The 7,797-nt window shown below is 41.5% G+C and overlaps 1 long non-coding RNA gene across 1 annotated transcript; it reads right to left on the bottom strand.

Moving 5' to 3' along the window:
* Window positions 1–2,729: 2,729 nt before the first annotated feature.
* Window positions 2,730–6,821, bottom strand: LOC119469472. The gene is made up of 3 exons (XR_005198296.1): window positions 6,382–6,821; window positions 4,391–4,599; window positions 2,730–3,503 (listed from the first exon to the last, which is right to left on the bottom strand). It is a non-coding gene; the product is annotated as an uncharacterized LOC119469472 (long non-coding RNA).
* Between the last annotated feature and the right edge of the window lie 976 nt (window positions 6,822–7,797).

The following is a 7,797-nucleotide window of genomic DNA, read 5'->3' on the forward strand; positions in this document are numbered from 1 at the left end:
TGCCAAGGTGCAAGCAGTTGGTTGTAGGGTCAGGAAGAACAGGGAGCAAACAGTCCTTCAGCTACCAATCTTCGTCATCTAAGCCAGTGTTACTCCCCTAATCCACACACGCATGTACACACCTAAATCCACATATTGCTTGTGCCTCTGCATACTCAGGAGGCTTTGACAACCCAGAGCAGAGCAAGCAACATAAGCCAGGCTAAATAAATTATGGTGCATCCATTGAATGGAATACTATATTCTTAAAAAGGAAGGAAGAACTACAGTACTCACTGATTATATATCTCCATGATATATTACATGAAAAAAGCAAAGCACAGAACAGTGTGTCAAATAAACTACTATTTGTGTTTTTAAAGGGTGGTGTGTGTGTTTATATGCATCTGGAAAGATACAGCTCTGCCGGGATCTGAGAGACCAGCAGTTAGAGCAGGGAAAAAGAAAATGTGCATTGTGTGGACCCTGCATTACAATTACAGTACTTTATCATATGCGTGTTCTTTTTGAAAATCTTAAAAAGATTTACATAACAGGCATCTCTCTCAATGATGGTTAAGAGACTGGGAAGGATAGCAGGGAGGGCGGGACAAAGAGGGAAAGGTTAACAGATAAAAAAAATACACTTCAATAAAATAAATTCTAGTGTCCAACAGCACAATAGGGTGGCTATAATTATATAATTCAGAATAACTAAAAGAATGAACTGAAATGTTCCTAACACAAAGAAATGATCAATGTTTGAGGTGATGGATATCCTAATTACCCTGATTTGATCATCACACATTGTATGCTTCTATCAAAATACCACATGTACCCCATAAATATGTACAACTATTAAGTATCCATAATAATTGAAAATAAAACAGTAACAACATCTCTTAATATGTATGTCTTCAAAATTAAAAACTTGCTACATTTTAAATAAAAGAGAAACAAATGACTTCTTTGAACTATCTCAATCATTTCAAGTGCACAAGATTTAGTAAGCTTACACTACATTAATAATAACACTTATTTTTACTAACAGCAGCATTACACATTCAAAATTTGAATGTTATTTAGCTTCCTGACATTACAATGACACAACTTTAAAATCTGTATTACTTTTTACTTTGTAATTTAGGAGTTTCCTGGGCCAAAGTATAAAATCTGTAGCTGTCACCAAACAGCTGTCTAGAAAAAAAACAAATAAAAATGAAAAAACCAAGATATATGTCACCCCACACTTCCTAATCAGTATGGCTTATTTTTTTCTAATTTGTATTTTATTTTTGCTCATTTAAAAGATAGTTAATAGAATATCAGAAATAGTGAACCTTACCATTTCCATAAATGGAAGCACGTGTATGTTTTCCATACACTGAGTGCTGTCTAGATTTTCTATTGATAAACTCTGACCACTTCTTCATGGAAATTCATGTACTTACTTGAGCATTATCATAAAGAATGAAGATTTTGGAACCATCAGAAACAAGGGTCCCACCTTCACACAAGTTACTTAACTGCTAAGAGGCTCTATTTCATCTTATGAAAACTACAGATAATACTGAACTCACCTCAAGGGTTTATGTAAGCTAAATTTGTAGAAAGCAGTTAGCATAGTGCCAGGAAGGGTCCAAGAAGAAATGGTACTTACTATAATATATTTGTACATATATACGTATGCATGTCAATGAGTTCCTATTAGCTGTGTTCATTAAAGGTTTTCTCCATCCTATGATTTGCTTTTAGATTTGGGGATATATTTCATTGTGCACATTCCAATTTTATTATTAATATAACAACATTTATTACTATTATCATTATTATCATCAGTTCAATCACATGAATGTATCCCTGATGAAAACCATGATTCCTTTAATAATCATAAAACTCTCTTCCCTTCATCACAGGGTAAATAACCCAACATAATGCTGTAAGTCTCCATCAGCACCACAGGCTGCCCCCTCTGACTTACCAGATCTGCTACTTTAGCCAGATCAATCATCATGTTAATGTCACACCCACATTCAATAATGGTGAGTCTGTGCTTTTACCTATAAGTGAAAAGATGAAAATTTTACTTTAAAAAGACTCTGAAAAAACTCTAACCATCAACTCTAATTTTCATGTTTTAATTGCATCCAGTAAAACGCCATATACATTTATAGGAGTATACCAGAAGCTCATTTTTATAGGCAAAAACTGGTAACATAAAATAAATTCCATCCTGGTTTTCCTGCTGAGTTCTAAATTGAAATAACATCAAAAGTCTACCAGATGAATAAAAGTGCTCATACAGAGAAAATCCTGACTGGACAGGCTCCATGATAACCACGATCCTGCTGTTCAGCTACAGGCCAATATCTTCGCCTCTATCAAAACTTCCCGTATTCCCACTATAGCTAAAAACATCCTCAAACATAATGCAACAGAATATTCATAACAATAATTAGTTATAATTACCTTAATAATAAATTAAGATAAAAAGAAAACGGACAAGAAAATATGGGCTGGGCACAGTGGCTCATGCCTGTAGTCTCAGCACCTTGGGAGGCCAATGCAGGCAGATCCCTTGAGCTCAGGAGTCTTGAAACCAGCCTGGGCCACATGGGGAAACCCCATCTCTACAGGGGAAAAAAAAAAGAAAAAGAAAAATTAGCCAGGCATAGTGGCATACACTACTCAGGAGGCTAAGGAAGGGGGACTGCTTGAGCCTAGGAGGTTGAGGCTGCAGTGAGCTGTAATCACCCTACTGCACTCCAGCCTGTGCCATAGAGTAAGACTCTGTCTCAAAAAAAGAAAAAAATATATATGGATGCTCCAAAGATAAAGAAAAGCCTCAATCCAACTATATCATTGCAATAACAAGAGATTTCAGATTATATATTGTCATTCTACAACTGGAAGCTTGTTTCATTTTCCATGATACTCGGAAAGGTCACCATCTCCAAAAGCAGACAAACTCTCATAGAAAACAGAGAAAACTCTCACTTTCCCCAGAATGTGGCTTCATAAGTGCAAGCATGTGAGCCTGGCACATAGGAGGTGCGTGGTATCTGTTAAATGATGTGTTCACAGTAACCAGGCCTGCTAGGGCCTTCCAAGGAACATACTTGGCAAAGCCATAGGGAAGTCAGGAAAAGATGTGTGTCACATCCTTATCTCTGAGAACTTACCCTTTTCTGAAGCTATAGCCAACTTAGTAAAAGCATAAGAGAGATTAACATGATACGACAATCTTTAATATGTTCCACTCAAGAAAACAACAAACACATGCATGTCCGTCAGATGACACCAGCCACGCCAACTGTGTCTGTGGCAGCATCTCCTGACACGATCGTCACTGGGCCCCTGATCTCGGTCAACTTCTGCCAAGTGAAGTTCCGAATGAAGCCTTGTATCAAAATGCTCTTTCCAACTTTTGGAGGCCCCATCACTATCACTACTATTGGTGGGGGCTCTAGTAGAGTTTGATCAACCACTGGAATATAATGCTTTTTGTCTTCAAATCCTGAGTCCTATTCATTAAAAGAAAAAAAAAAAGTAAACTCACTTTCAAAATAGAGTAAAAGGTATCGTAGCCTTTTTTTTAGTATACTTACAGAGAGTACTTTAGTGTACTTTATGGAGTACAACAGAGAATATATAAATATATTAACTTGTCAATTATTAGCTTGTTAACTTCTGGCCCCCTCCAAATAATTGCTGTTCAATAAGATGTAACAAGATTACTTCAATAGTATAGACAGTTGAAAATTAAACACTCCTTAAATCTGACTGTTTTATGAGTGATTTTAATAGTGTTCCATAAAAACCAAAAGGTAACTATCAAGGCAGCGCATCGTAATGGAAAAGAGCAGAAGCTCTAGAGTTAAATTCGACTCTCCTACTTGCTGGTTATATGATTGCAGGTAACTTGTTTCCTTGACCTCAGTTTTCTTCTCCATAAAATGAGGGCAAGAATGATTCCTACTCTGGTAAGTCTGCTGGAATTATTTAGTTGAAAAATGTTTAAAGCACACTGGTAGGCATATCACAAGGACTCACTAAATAAAGCTATATTAGTATTAAATATTGTAAATTTTATATTTTATATTACAACTACGTAAAACATATCTAGAGGGGAAAAGCACACTTTTCACCATAGAAACAGTTTAAAGTTTAGGAACAAACAAATTCTATGAATTCATTTATCTTGGGCAAGAAACACCAGCCAGTGTGCAGATACTGGAGGCAAAGCAGCTTCTGTGGGAAAGTTTCTCACATTTTAGTGAAAACCACACAGCACACATCTCCATGTCCTTTTGAGCTGGACTGGACTCCTGAATCCAAATGTCACCTGTGAGAGGCTCCTCTTATTTAAAAAGAATCAATGGAAGAACTACCAGACTACAGCTAAACATACCTGTGAAAGGATCGAGCTATCTGCACAGCAGACTAAGCTGCAAAAGCTTTGGGATTTCTTTTCCGGGCATCTTCTTCATCTCCTAGCTGGAGATCCTGCAGATGCCGCTTCTTTTTCTTTTGAGCTTTGGGCCCACTGTTTTTCTTTCTGTGTTTCTTCTAGTCCTTAGCCTCCATAGTGGCTATTTACCAACAACAAGTAACTCTAACCTACAAGGAAGAAGGTTGGGATAAGGACTGGGAAAAGTATTTTACAATCCAGGCAATTCCCAGGGAAAAAAGTAAATTTCATTTATTTCTTTATGAAGAGATCATGTATTTGTTCACTGAACAAGGGTAGAAACTGCTTAAAATCCCCAATTTCATTTCTCTCTGTTATGCTATAAATTAGATGAGTTATCTCTGCTAAAGTTACATTTTATGGTTAAGTTACGTTTTATTCAACTTAAATGTCAACATCAGCAGTATCTATTTCTGCAAGGATGGAAATAGTCTATATCTGTACTTTTCAGCCATTTAGCCATTCGCCACATGTGGTTACTTAAAATGTAATTAGGGAAACTGAAAAAATGAATTTTTAATTGATTCCACTCTATAAATGGTCACATGTGGCTAACATACTGGACAGCTCAGACTTAGATATCAATGGGACTAATGAAGTGATGTCCTAACTTAAACTAAAACTTAAATTTCAATAAAAAAATCTAAAACGCTTTTACGAATCTCCAGTATGATCACAGTATTTTAGTACCTGTTGACTCTGTAAAACTCCTAAAGTACAACTCATCTACATACATTTGAAAAATAGCAATATCTGTATATGTGAGATATGACTGGTTTTAGATGATGCTTGGAGCCCCATGGACTTACAGAGACCGTTCCAGTGATTTCTGAGCTACCTGGCAATCTGTGGCCAATAAATTGGTAATCACTGAATTAGTTTCTTTTAGGAAATCAGGGTACATAAAATCTGACAGCTTGTTTTTAAAAAAGGGCAGGGTGGCATCTCATTCAATTAAGGTAGTGTATGACTTCCATCTAATATATATTTGTGTCTGTCTATGATGTGCTAGGCACTGTGCCAGTAAATCAGTAAATGGATACAGCTATGATCTCACTTGCAGAGGGAAATCCAAAGTAGTACTTCCGTGCCATGCAATAAGGGCTACATTGGAAGGTTGCACTGGAGCACGGAGGTGAGTCAGAGGCTTCCCACAGGCACACACACCAGCAGAAACACGAAAACAAAGTCTTTTTTTTTTTTTTTTTTTTTTTTTTAAACGGAGTCTTGCTCTGTCCCATGATGGAGTGCAGTGGCTCACTGCAACCTCCGCCCCCCGGGTTGAAGCGATTCTCCAGCCTCAGCCTCCCGAGTAGCTGGGACTACAAGTGCACGCCACCACGCCCAGCTAATTTTTTTTTGCATTTTTAGTGGAGACGGGCTTCACCAAGTTGTCCAGGATGGTCTCGATCTGTTGACCTCACGATCCGCACACCCCGGCCTTTCGAAGTGCTGGGATTACTGGCGTGAGCCACCCCGCCGGGCCCATTAAGTCTTTACATAGCAACAGAAATTCGAGGAACACTGGTCAGAAGTACGGAGAGCTGGGCACTAGGAACGCTTTGAAAGTGAACAGCTGTGTGATTTCAGACATCACGTTTCTTCTCTACTACATTTTAGTTCCGAACTTGTACTAATGTTTTTCTCTCCCTGTCTTTCTTCTTGGTGGGAAAAGCACAATTTGGGGTTAACAGATACGGCTCAGGTCTAAGTCGCCTGCCAGGACCCCATCTCTAGGAAACGATGTCTCTCTGCTACCTTCCCTCCCCGTCCCGTCACTCTTCCAACGACCCCGGCACGCGTCCCATAGATGCGAAATATGTCGATTCTCCGGAGCAAAGATGACCCGGAGGACCGACGAACGACCTTCCCACCCACACGACTGGCGAGCCTCCCAGTGCCCAAGACCCAGGGACCTTACCGCCACCTACCACAGCCAGGCACTGAACCAGATCACAATAGCAACTCCTCAGGGCTGCATGGCAACAACCAGAAACGGAAATTCACCATCGCGCTGACTCTCCGGAGGAAAACAAGAAAGCAGAAAAAAGAAACCGGCCAGGGGACGACTTTCAGTGGAGAGCTGGAAGAACGAGTCGTGAATGGCTGAGTGTACGCGCAGGCGCGGTCCACGCAGTGCGGTACGGAGGGTCCGCGTCGCTTCTGATTCCGCCCTCGGAATCCGCGGCCTCAACTCCCGCAGTGGGACTTCCCAGTAGCGTGCACCGCGCTCACCGGAGTCCTCCCGGAAGGCCAGGGCGGCTGTGCGACCTGGCGCCGGTTACTTGGTGTGTTACACAAGCCGGAAGGAGACACATTTGGTCCTGGCAGCCCCAGGGTCACCGTGCCGGGGAGAAATGGACTATCGCTCGATTGGGCGTCAACTTCCTCCTCTTTAAAGATGACAGATGAGGGACATCTCGCGTTCCGGGGTGCCCTAAAGCCCTCTTTTGGCCGGGTGCGGTTGCTCACGTCTGTAATCCCAGCACTTTGGGAGACCCAGGCGGGAGGATCGCCTGAGCCTAGGAGTTCAAGACCCGCCTGGGCAACATAGGGAGACCCCTTCTCGAGGTTGAGGGGCGGGCGGAGGGGGAAATTAGCCGGCGTCGTGGCTGGCGCTTGTAGTCCCAGCTACTCGAGGCTGAGGCGGGAGGATCGCTTGAGCCCGGGAGGCGGAGGTTGCAGTGAGCTGAGATTGAGCCACTGCACTCCAGCCTGGGCGGGAGAGCAAGACACTATTTCAAAGAAAAATAAATAAAATAAGGCCCTCTTTTGCCAGGACCAACAGACTCTGAGGACAGGGACAAACTGACCCAGCCTAAACTGCCTTACCTTCAGTGCTCCTGAGAAGGGGGCTTCCCCGGAGGGAACGCAGCATGTGGCCGTTTTCTTCCTGCACAGCTTTGCCTTCCCAGGGCTCCATCCATTCCCACCTGAGAAAATGCCTTGGAGTCCATCTAACCTCCAGCCCAGCTACTTGGGATGCCTACAGAGCATACATTGTCAGAGGATGCATCTTCCTCTAATCTTGGTGGGTTTCTTTTTAATATGATCCCACGGGTGTACTCAAGGCTCAATTCTACACCAAAAAACCAGGCCACTCCTGTCACTGAGAGCCCTAAGCTTCAGGTCCTCTTACAGGGACCTTGTTCTTGAAACCCCCAGGCATTCACTCTGCATACACTATATACTGAGTGTTGGACTAGGGAGGCTACCCACATGGTGCAAACTTCCCTTATCCCTGAAGAGCTTAGGATGTTGTAACTTCTTCACACTAGGCCTCCTACTTCTTGGAGATTTCAGTATCCAGGTAGATAATCATTCTAACATCTGTTTGGTCTCATGAA

The sequence above is a fragment of the Cebus imitator genome, unplaced genomic scaffold, assembly GCF_001604975.1.
Source record: "Cebus imitator isolate Cc_AM_T3 unplaced genomic scaffold, Cebus_imitator-1.0 Scaffold669, whole genome shotgun sequence".
In the NCBI taxonomy this organism is placed as follows: domain Eukaryota; kingdom Metazoa; phylum Chordata; class Mammalia; order Primates; family Cebidae; genus Cebus; species Cebus imitator.